Source organism: Macrobrachium nipponense, chromosome 24 (assembly GCF_015104395.2).
Source record: "Macrobrachium nipponense isolate FS-2020 chromosome 24, ASM1510439v2, whole genome shotgun sequence".
Classification (NCBI taxonomy): Eukaryota; Metazoa; Arthropoda; class Malacostraca; order Decapoda; family Palaemonidae; genus Macrobrachium; species Macrobrachium nipponense.
In genome coordinates, this window is record NC_061091.1 from 53,305,371 (window position 1) to 53,318,019 (window position 12,649).

Here is a 12,649-nt window from a genome sequence, read left to right on the forward strand (position 1 = left end):
CGCGATTTTAATTTTTTATTCATAGTTTGTTGTTCTCTTTATATCAATATATCGTGATTTTGCGTTTTTTAATTCATAGTTTGATGTTATCTCTATGTTCCAAGAGGCTGCGATTTAAAGAAAAAACTTCTGTAAAAAGGGTGATAATAATAATAATAATAATAATAATAATAATAATAATAATAATAATAATAATAATAATAATAATAAATATGCAGTAATAAGTGGTACGAGCACCAACCTGAAGGAGTGATAGAAAACGATCACGCAAAGATCCTCTGGGACTATGGTATCAGAACGGATAGGGTGATACGTGCAAACAGACCAGACGTGACGTTGATTGACAAAGTCAAGAAGAAAGTATCACTCATTGATGTCGCAATACCATGGGACACCAGAGTTGAAGAGAAGAGAGGGAAAAAATTGATAAGTACAAGAGCCTGAAAATAGAAATAAGAAGGATATGGGATATGCCAGTGAAATCGTACACCCATAATCATCGGAGCACTAGGCACGATCCCAAGATCCCTGAAAAGGAATCTAGAAAAACTAGAGGCTGAGTAGCTCCAGGACTCATGCAGAAGAGTGTGATCCTAGAAACGGCACACATAGTAAAAAAGTGATGGACTCTTAAGGAGGCAGGAGAATGCCAACCCGGAACCCCACACTATAAATACCACCCAGTCGAATTGGAGGACTGTGATAGAGCAAAAAAAAAAAAAAGCAAAAAAAAAAAAAAAAAAAAAAAAAAAAAAAAATAATAATAATAATTATTATTATAATTATTATTATTATTATTGCAATCACAATACTTTATTATTATTATTATATTATTATTATTATTATTATTATTATTATAGTGCCTATTCAACTGAAGAGGGACTTTGGAAAAAGTACGAAGGCTCCAGTATTTAAAAAAAAATATACATCGATATGACCGTGGATTTTTAATATCCAATTATTATTATTATTATTATTATTATTATTATTATTATTATTATTATTATTATTATTATTATTATTATTATTATTATTATTATTATTATTATTCTTTGGCAGAATAACTCAGATCGAAATGAAGAAAAATCGTCCCAATAGATGTCAGCAAAGAAAACTGTTTTAGTTACGATTATGGTTTTACCTAGCCTCAATATGATGAAACGTCAATGTACTATTGTTGTTTTTAAGTATTCAGGATATCACCAAAAAAAAAAAAAAAAAAAAGGCTATATATTCATTCTTTCCCCCCCCCCCCTTACCAAAATTCTCAAGTTATGGGCTGGTATGGGAAGGGGGTGCAAATCAATATTAGCCTGGAATAATCCGCCCCGGGTGCCAAATACTCTAGGAACGCCTCTGGCTGTGTGTGTGTGTGTGTGTGTGTGTGTGTGTGTGTGTGTGTGTGTGTGCGTTTGTAGATAGAAAAAACTGAAATAAATGTTAATAAAAAAACAACTTGATAACATGTTCCTCTTTGCTTCTCTCAAACGAGATAGCATTTCGTTGTCTCAATTCCTTTGGGTCACATCGCCCAGTTTTACGGGCCACGAAATTTGTTAGCGCAAACTTCAAAGAAATGGGCACCTCGAAGACCTCACATCTCCTAAACCGGGAGCAACACTGAGTGACAGAAAGCAGAAGGAAAAAAAATTAATGATGAAGGAAGACAGTAGCATGAATCAGAGAAAACGTAAATAGAAAACGGGAGTTTGAGATCTGTGGATCCAAAGTTCCCGGCTTTGAAATGACAAGACAATAGAGCACGCGTCGCGGTAGTGATGATAACGATTTTTTTTTATTTTTTTTATCGAAGTCGGCTATAAATCATTAGTGTCAAGCTTTATTATCTTACATTGCGTCGTAATTCGCACGTGAGTCATACCCAGAGGGCAATATTAAGACAAACACAGGCTGGTGCTCTCATTTTTTTCATTTTTTTTTCTTTATTAAGCATCACCCATTCCATTACAGACTTCAGTGCAGAACCATGAAGGCTTTGTCCGTAATGAAAGTGTTATCATTATCATTATTAAAAATGTGAAGGGGGGAGGCTTTTATATCGCTACGCATAACATATTTTCAAGTTGATAACTTGAATATAAGTATTGTAGGCAAATCACTCAGTATAGCATAGCAGTGAGTTTTTATATGCTCAGTCTTTGGTACATTACTATACTCTTGTTTTTTTCCATCTGTCCACCCGCCTGTGGTGTTTGTGTATGATAACACTGCGTCCCGGGCTTTAGATAGTTACGCTGTGTAAGTTTTAGGTAAATAAAAGGATATCTTGGTGTACATTTGCAACTGAAAAGTGTTTTGATAATTTACATGCGAATTACACCGTTAATATTCGAAATAGGATATTGTTATTATTGTTGAATGTAAGCTAAATGTAACTATCGAAAGCCAGGGACGCAACACTTTCATTACCATACGCATACACCACAGGCTGGTGGACAGATAGAAAAAAAACGAGTATACTTTGCTACATTATAAGTCCCATTAAAATAATCATAATAATATGGATGACTGACTGAGCTGTGGTTAGTAGCGGTTCCATTACCAGTAGAATGTACTACGTGGAACTTAGTCTACTTGTTACCGGTTGGAACTTAGCAAGGATATGTTTATATCTCCCGTTACAATGTATTTTTTAACAACAATGATGATAATAAGGAAGACTGAGCTGTGGTTAGTAGCGGTTCCGTTACCAGAAAAGTGTACGGGGAACTGTCTAAGTGATACGGGTTAGTAAGGATGCTTATAATAGGCTAGGTTCACTGCATCTATCTTAAATGAATAGGATATTCATAGCTTCCTTATCGCAGATTGTTTATATTTGAAGAAGAGAAATTAGAGACTATTGAGAAAAAGAGAGAAATATGCAATGTACTATTCATGGCTTGTTGGACGAACCCTGAGGTCCACACCAGGCCTCTCTTTCCTTCAACATCCTACTTCCTTGAGGCAAGCGTCCATGGTGACATATTCAGCTGGTTAATCTACGAGTAGATCAACCAACCATTCTATTATACTGAGTTAATCAAGACAGCCAAGTATCAAAGCAAATCTATCTTACTATATTGATAGCATACCCGGTTTTGATTTGCGCATATCCAGAGAATAGCGAACTCTGGTAAGATAAACATTATCAATAGGCTTTCGTTAGGTAATATATATATATATATATATATATATATATATATATATATAATACTAATCAAATATATATATTATATATATATTATCTTAATATTATAAATATATATATATATATATAATATATATATATATATAGATATATATATATATAGATATTATATATATATATACACACATATATATGCGTGAGTGTATGTGTGGGTAACTATCATGGATTAGACGTATTGTTATATAGAGCTCTTGCCAATGTATTGATGAAGAGAACGATAAAATCAGACCCACACTGCTTTTGAGAGAGAGAGAGAGAGACTGTATGACACGGGAGTCAGACATGGCCTTGACTATGCCAGTAATGAATTTCGACAAAACTCTATCAAAATAATTATTGATTAGGCGCTGCCATATTGCTAATATCGGCCTTGTTAGTTATTCCGTGTCACTTGGCTATTCTCGTTATTCCTAATACGCATTATCTTTTACTCAGTCATAATCATATACCGTAATAGTTTAAGTAACCGCTAGTCTCAGGCAAATATAATTCTTATAATGATCCACTAATCAATGTCGTAGATTGTAGAACCTACAGATAATGAGCCCTAGACTGTTTCGAATCTACGAACCGATACGTAACTATTGACCTTTTGGTAAATAAACACAACCGTTTCTTCAAGTTTACGAGATCCTTCCATTACTCCCTTTTTATAATTATGACATGTCATTATGATGTCCTACGCCCATTACCCCCATAAAACCATCAAAGTTCTTACAGCTATACTGGATAAGCCCCGCCCCCTCCTCATCTCTCCCTCCTCCGTAGTGTCAGTCAGACCCCGAGACAGCCTCAGACAGGTAGGACTGACTGGAGGAGCGTCAGTGTAAGCTTGACTGTGAAGGTGTTGGTGTGCCATCCGCTTTGCGCCCAGTTGTCTCTTCACTCGTACCGCCTTCTGAGGGAAATAGGTAAGGAAGATTAATGAAAGAATGTTTTCATGTGTTAAGGGCATACGTTATGTAATTTGAAATAACCAACCGTGTGCTAGGGAGGTGCAGTAAAAGTAAATTTTATATTTTATCGGCTGGACATTTGTAATGTTGCATGTCGCATGCGTGTGTATTGTTTTTGCAAACTTTGGAAGTTAAAGGGCAGGCAGTTTCTGTAAAACTCACGTTTGTTTTACAACGGTTGGGTCTTTATTAGATATAGTGACCCCCAAGGGTTTTCGGGGGTCGTCATCCAGTTCTAATATTTCTTGGTGGGGTCATTATCTTTATGATATTTACAGTCTTTTGATTACGTGATTACGGTCATCCCCCCACGGGTTAAAACTCGTGGGGGTCACTATCTGGAAATATCACGGCGGTTTACAAGACAGTGCCCCCCTCCCCCAACCACAAAAAAAAAAAAAAAAAAAAAAAAATATTGCCAATTAAGAGTCGAATGTACAGTACAGTGCTTTGTTTTCTAAGCTGCAGTAAGGACACTTTTTGCGGACAAAATTGCATGCTAGGCCTAGAACCATTGACGAGATTGAAGTAGCCATGCCAACTGTCATTGTTGATATTTCTTCCTATGATTAACGCACAATCTCTCTCTCTCTCTCTCTCTCTCTCTCTCTCTCTCTCTCTCTCTCTCTCTCTTATTGATCAATCTGAAGCAGTTTTCTTCGTAGGTTTATTGACGTTTACGCAGTATGTCCAATAAATCGAAAGGCAACGTAGAACAAGAGAATGAATTATTCATGAAAGCAGATGGGTTTAAGAGGCAACGCTTTCAGATAAATTAGTAGACGCACACGCAAGATAACTATTCATGCAGGCTTTTAGAACGGAAGCGTAGGCCTATTCATCTTTATTAGTTCTTTTCGTGCAGGTGGTATTGTGCAGCACAGTTTTATATATTGGCTGTATTTGTTGTAATGATAGACTCTCTCTCCTCTCTCTCTCTCTCTCTCTCTCTCTCTCTCTCTCTCTCTCTCTCATCCTCTCTTATAAAATGGGTAGATATTTTCTTGACGGTTGTAGATCACATAATTCTGTCTTTGATTGTAAAGTTCCTTTTTCATCGGTTTGTGAACACTACCATTTCAACATTCGCTTGTGTTCCCCAAGGGCAGCAATGTTCCCATAGCTAAGATATGGGTTGATATCACATGAAATGAGATACCGATACATGTTTTAAGAATTTGTTTGAGATAAACCAATCCTTTTTTCGTTAAATTTTCATTTATTCCTCAAAATATTAGAATTAATTTTTTACTGTGCGGTATATTATGTGTGAAGTGTTTATGGTCGTAGGCTAGTGGGATATTAAGGGCAAGCAGGCATTACAGCAGTCGTTAAATTATATATTTAAAGTAGGAAGAAATAAAGAAAATAAATCAGGAAACGTTGTGTATTATATATATATATATATATAATATATATATATACTATATATATATATATATATGTGTGTGTGTGTGTGTGTGTGTGTGTGTGTGTGTGAAATGAAAGACACGTTAATGTTGCGGAGAGAGAGAGAGAGAGAAAGAGAGTCACCTTTCTTCTCTTAGCCGGTGACGATCTTGGCCTTACTCTCAGACTTACATTAGGTTCGAGAAATACGAAAAGGACAGAGTTCCATAATTGAAAGGCAAAGGGCCTCAAATTATCCACGAGTGCATCCTGTAGCTGGGATAGTACCGGCTCACGAGATTGCCGTCTGAAAGAATGAGTCAAAGAGGAGAGATACAACTAGAAATGTGTGTGTGTGTGTGTTTATATGATCAAACTTTATCAAATAGGCAGTTAAAAAAAAATAACGCATAAACTAATGGAATAGACGCAAAAATCACGATTTAGAAAATTTATCGATCCACCAAAAATTGAACGACTGATAAACTTTGAACGAACAGACCAGGGAGAGATAACTTCGACCCAGGAACATTCAAAGCCAACAATATCTTATTTATTAAACGGGTGTTAGATTCAAGGACGACATGAACGAGTACTTCGTTAATATGACGACATTTCGATCTGAAAAAAAATATGGGATTGTTTTAAAACAAAATTGTCCTTAGTAAATTGCCTTATAAAAATGATGAGTGGTTTTGGAACCCTGACACAACCTGAACGTACCAGGCCTTCAGTAGTCCTTCTCCCTTCTTGTGTTTCAGGACTAGGAGGGGGACCTTCGTTAGGGCACATCGTCTTGCTTTACCTTGGCATTTGTCAAGGAAGTCCTTATCCTGGTTTTAAAATCCCTCCATTAGTAAATTTTACAATATAATATTCCGATACTGAATTTGTAAAAGAGTCATGCAGTATTTGTTAAGCAGTCTTTTTTTTCCTTTGCGGTTTGCGTTTGTTATATTAGTATTTGAGAAATTTCCTTTGTTTTAAAACAGTCCCGCGTCTTTTCTTAGATATGAATGGCTACCTATCATGAACGAGTGTCGTGCCTTGAGGCTGGATATACCGTTCATTTCGACAATGAATTGATCGGCTGTTTGATATATAACAAATTGTTGATTTTTAACGTTATTTTTTCTTTTTTCTTTTCGAAGTCAGCTGTCTAAATCGAAGTATATTGAGTCGCTCGGTATTTGCTGAATCGGTATTATCCACGAAAATTGTTTTCTGTAACTGCTAATGCTATAGTTTTTCTGACAGTCTAGGCTAGTCACTAATATATATTACATCTTAAACAAACTTTAACTGATAGGGCTTATTAAACGGTTCGTAGGTTACAGCTGTGTGGGGGGAAATGTGGTGGGTGGGTGGGGGGGACGTCTGGCAGCGTTCATACTGGAGGTTGGGTCTCTTCTTGGATTCTTAGAGAAGCGCCTTGAAATAGTATGACGACCTTTTCTAACGAGAGTATTGTAACATCGAATATCCAATCTCTAATGATCTCCCTTGTACTCTCTCTCTCTCCACGCAACTTCTCAAGTTTTATGCTGCTCAGCAACTGGGATTTGGTCGTCAATACAATAACCAATTCTGAATCGTTTGAAGGCCTCGCTTGCAAACACCTCAAAATATTTTGTTAAAACCGGTTCAACAAAGAGTAATGAATTCGCTTTGGTCATTTGTCATAATAGAATTTTTCACACGCCGGATATGATGTGTTTGGTGTGTGTGAGAGAGAGAGAGAGAGAGAGAGAGAGAGAGAGAGAGAGAGAGAGAGCTTGTAATGTGTAGAACGCTTGGTACTATAGTCGAGGGACACAAAGACAGTAGGTTATGCAAGGGAGTGCAGCAATCGGTGTAGTTTACGGTCCTGCTGGTTGAACCTGTTAGTCTAACACGCGTAAATTTCGAGACACACCCTTGTTTGCCGAGGCGGCACTCGCTGTACCAATGAGGTGGGCCTGTTACAGTTTAAGATCACGTAATGTGCTCGAGGGTGATTCTTTGTAAAAGTTACAGGCGCCACTTACAGAGAAAAAAGCTCCACAGAACTTTATGAAACGTGTAACTTGAGCGTTGCCTGGTCAGTCCACATACAGAATAGGTTTCATGTATCGACGGTATTGCTCATTTTGCTCCGAATTTCATTAAGTAACATCTTACATAGCACTGACTTAATCTCGAGCTCAATCTCGCTCTTTTATTCGGGCTTGGGACCGGCTTGAGAGTAATTATAAACGTTCATGATTCTAGGCTTATTTATAAGTTGAAGTCACGAAAAGTAAGTCATTAGTAGTCGAAATGCCCATGAAGAGGTGTAATTACTGTAATAATTGCCATCATTACCAGTGACATAGTGTCTTCGTGCTTACTATACAAGGAGTCCTTTTTTAAACACCGGCAGACTCAGTGATCTCAGCCCAGTATGTGTGTGTTTTATCTTTTATTATTTATTATTTTTTTTTAGCGATCTCAGTCCATTTTTTATTTTAGGAATCTCAGTCCATTTTTTAGCTATCTCAGTCAATTTTTTTATTTTAGCGATCTCAGTCCATTTTTTAATTTAGCGATCTCAGTCCATTTTTTATTTTAGGAATCTCAGTCCATTTTTTATTTTAGGAATCTCAGTCCATTTTTTATTTTAGCGATCTCAGTCCATTTTTTAATTTTTTAATTTAGCGATCTCAGTCCATTTTTTATTTAGCGATCTCGGTCCATTTTTTATTTTAGCGGTCTCAGTCCATTTTTGTTTAGCGACCTCAGTCCAATGTTTTTTTAATTATATTTTTTATCTCAAAATTTTGAAAGTTTTTTTTTTTCTAAAGTTGGAAGCATATTTATTCTGGTGAATTTTAATTTTTTTTTTCTCGAGTAAGCTTAAAATATTTATTTATAGTGGAGTAATTTGCGAAAGTTTTGTGACCTTCAGCTCTCGATGCTTAGGATGCAGGTTCATCACAGGAAATGTGTTTGCTTATTATCGCGCCTATGTGTGAGTGAAGTCTTCAAAGTGAGGCCCTAGGAGCCATGAGGAGAGAACAGATTGTCAATACGTTTGTGTAAAATCTCAGGAAAAGATTTTTTATGGCTTTTTATTTTCAAAGAAAAATCGAGTGTTCTGCATGTAGATACTTACATAGGTTAAGCAGATTTGCTCATATTTTATGTAATAACCCATGATGAGAGTGCGTTTGACTTCAAACGCCCCCGCCCCCCCCAAAAAAAAATCAATATATAACGGCGACGAAGTAATGCCTAAATCGCCTTTAGGATAAAAATATAAGCAATGGATAAAGAAAATTAAAATATAACAACTATAGTCTGACATTGTAGGCCTAAAGGCGACGAGGTTGTATACTATAAAAGTAGGTTTTAAAAATGGGGGGGGGGGGGGGGGGACAGCAACGAATATACCGTTTATTTAACACCAAAGTGCAACTAATACGCAATTACCAATTAAACAACATAAATCAACCAATACACAATTAGCGGCTGAAGTAAAGACGTTGGAGCTGAAACACGGTAAAAATGAGAGGGGAACACGTTTGCGTTTACTCTCGGTTGAGGCGACTCGAAGCCCCGACTGCGAAAGTTAAAACTCACTATCACAGGGAAAGTGGAGGAATACCCCTTCAAGAAATGAGTGATAGTAACATAGACGCTATATAGGTTTAACCTGTTGACCGAGGTTTATAGTGTATACAATTTGGCTTTATTATGGAAGGACGCGAAGATGACACTATAAAATAATCAATTTGCGTTATATATTGCGGTAAATGTCAAAGTTAACAGCATTATAAAAAACAGTGTCGGCAAAGAATTAACATAAGTTTCCGTTTTAAGTGGAGAATACAGTTTGAGAAAATTCTATAGTTTTCATCAAGTTAACTGCCATATAATGTTAATTATTATTATTATTATTATTATTATTATTATTATTATTATTATCATTATCATTATCATTATCATTATCATTATTATTATTATTATTATTGGAGAAACAAATCCACAGTTATGTAAATGTACATATATTTAAATTGAAAACTATAAGGATAGCTTTCGGGAATCCCGAAAGCTATCCTTATAGTTTTCAATTTAAATATATGTACATTTACATAACTGTGGATTTGTGTCTCCATTTGAAGATTCTTGCTACTATGAGGATTTTATTATTATTATTATTATTATTATTATTATTATTATTATTATTATTATTATTATTATAATAATGAAGAGACAAATTTACCTTTGTCGGTCAAACGCTGAGCTGCAGGAAAAAACGCCGATGAAGAAATCAGCCTCTCTAATGAACGCCCTCTGGTTCTGAACACAGTTCCGTTACGGACGACGCAGCTTGATAAATCAACCTGAACGGCACTTTTAAAGGGCTTTTGGCCGCCGGCTACATATTTTTCCAGAGGATGGGGAACCAACAAATCCACACGAGGAGGAAGAAAGAAGAAGAAGGAGGAGGAGGAGGAAGAGGACAGTTAGGGCTTGCTCAAGGGTATAACAGCCTTCTCTTGTGTGAGTGTGTCTGAGGGTGCATCGCCCTATACCCTAGGATGAGTGCACAGTTAGGATGCCGTCAGGTGGTGGTCTTCTTCGCCGTTGGAGTCCTTAGGATCGACCCCTCGCACCAGCCAGCCAGCACTCGTTCTGGGGACTCGTAGTACTGTTTCTTCGCCACCTCGTCCTGCCCCGGGATAGGCAGTCTAACGGCCTTCGAACTTCCACTTCTTATGATAATGATGCCCCAGAATTTCGAGAGTGAACTTCACACGCTTTTTAAATTTTTTTTTATTCATGAATAATATTACTTGAATCATATTTATGTGTTATTCCGGCATCTTTAACGGACAGGTCGCTTGGACGGGTGACCAAGTGCCCTGATCTTGTGCGGGATCGAGGAAAGATAGGAAGAAAATGGGAAGCCGTTATTCTGCGTCTTGAAGAATGAAAGCTTGTTATAACTGGAAAAGCAGAGGAAAGTTAGATATTCCGACGCTTGGCACTTACAGGCAAGAAATCGTTACTGAACCTGATTTCTGTCTTATGTTCTTATTCTTCTTTGCTTTCTCTGCTCTTCGGTTTTGTTTTTGTTCTTAATTCATGGATAAAGAAACCATATCAGTTGATCTTTGTTTGTTTCTTCGTGGGTTTATTTATTTCTTATTTATTTTTTTGATATACCGCAATATCTGCTTATTATTCCCATGCCATCGGGTTAACCATCAGCATATATTCCTCTCTCACTCTTTTTCTTTCATACTTATCCGTTCTTCTTTTCATTGCTTACATTTGCTTGTTCATCCTTTGTATTATGCGTTATGTATGAACGTTCCAGTCACCTGGTATCTCTCTCTCTCTCTCTCTCTCTCTCTCTCTCTCTCTCTCTCTCTCTCTTTAATAATTTTTTCCTTTATTTCCTTCCATTCTTTGCATATGAAGTTACCGTTCTTGCATATGAAGTTACCGTTCCATAGTTTTTGCAATTCTCTCATTATCTTGTGGTCTTTTTCCACCCCTCATCGTCTGTATGTTCATTCTCATCTTATGACTTGATTCCTTGCATATATATCGTGTGGCGGCAGGATTTTTAAGTGGACACCTGCCGCGGTCCTGGAGAGGCCGTATGTTTGCCCTGGGGTCATCTTCACCCCCGGTCCGACACACGTGGTTTAATACTCGTCCAACGCCCACCTCTTTCTCTCCCCTGCTGGTATTTGATAGGTGGTACTACTGATTTGATGCGCCGGTTCTTGCATATGGCTCTTGTGGGCTTTCAAGTTACGTCACTCAGTTGTTGATAGGTTTTCTGTAATAGAGGAATGATTAGATATTTTTCAATTTGTTATTCGTACTAGATGTATTGAGGTTAGGAAAAAATATATGTTAACCGAAGGGGGATTTTTTGGTTGATGATAATTTCGTCCTCTCGTGGGTTCGAACCAGCGCCCAGAGAGCTGAGGAGAAATCAGGACTCCAGTGACATCATCGACTCGGCCAACAAGTGAGGCATAAGTTGACACCGACTCCGACCTTACAAATGTCTGACGAACTCAGTTATTTGTAATTAGAATCGATATCCAACCCCCTCCGCCAAGTTAACCAAGTCTAATGTTGGCCGCACGTAGCTATTTTTCATGAATTTTTTTTATCATATCACCGTGATTCATATAACTACAAATGTCCTTTAACAGAAGGGGAATTTTTTTCGTCCTCTCGTGGGTTCGAACCAGCGCCCATAGAGCTGAGGAGAAATCAGGACTCCAGTGACATTATCGACTCGGCCAACACGACTCACTCACCAGTTAAGATTACGTCGTGTGTGATATAAAGTACTTGGTTTATTGATTGGTACGCTATGCCAGACTGGCGTCACACTCCCATGATCATAGACGCTGAGGCTAGGTTATTGGATAACAGAATGTCGGGAATGTTTCCACTTGACGGAAGAATTGTAAGCGTTTTAATAAAGGATGTTTATTTTTTCATACTTAAAATAGTAGTATAACGTTACGATGGTATTGCATATTTTTTTTTTTTTTTTTTTATACGAGATAAACTTTCTTATTCATACTTGGAATTGTGTCTGTTAGGGATAGGTTTTAACATTACAAGATTTAAGAATTTTTCCAAAAACATTATATTGGTATTCATATACGGAGATTTACACTAGCGTTTTTTTTTTTTTTATTATTATTATTATTAGTCCTTTTGAAGAACTGATCTCTTCTTTCTGTATTTCATATTGCCTTCTGTTACTTCTTTCAAATGAAGACCATGTTCTTTGGAAGTTTGAATTTCAAGTCCTTGACCCGTGAGAGCTTGTTCCATATGAATGGGGCTTCTCTTCTCAATATAATAATAATGATGTTCTTTAAGGTCCACAATAATAAACTGATGGTAGCAGTAGTAAAATTTTATAAAACTATATAAAAGCTTCCGAACCCTACCCTGGTTCATCTTCAGTCGAATAAACAATTTAACATAAAATGTATCAAAGATGTCAAGAATGGCTGCCCCCGGCTTTCAGATACATAAAATGTATTTTTGATACATTTTATGTTAAGTTGTTCATTCGAACTGAAGA

At 36.8% G+C, this 12,649-nt stretch overlaps 1 protein-coding gene across 2 annotated transcripts in view; it reads left to right on the forward strand.

The window, feature by feature from the left end:
• Positions 1-3,991: 3,991 nt before the first annotated feature.
• LOC135205635 (ras-related protein Rab-23-like) overlaps positions 3,992-12,649 on the forward strand; it is a 187,519-nt gene continuing 178,861 nt past the window's right edge. For both annotated transcript variants that reach the window (XM_064236441.1, XM_064236440.1), the window contains exon 1: positions 3,992-4,122. The gene's annotated coding sequence lies outside the window, so the exon portion shown is untranslated. The remainder of the gene's footprint in view (positions 4,123-12,649) is intronic.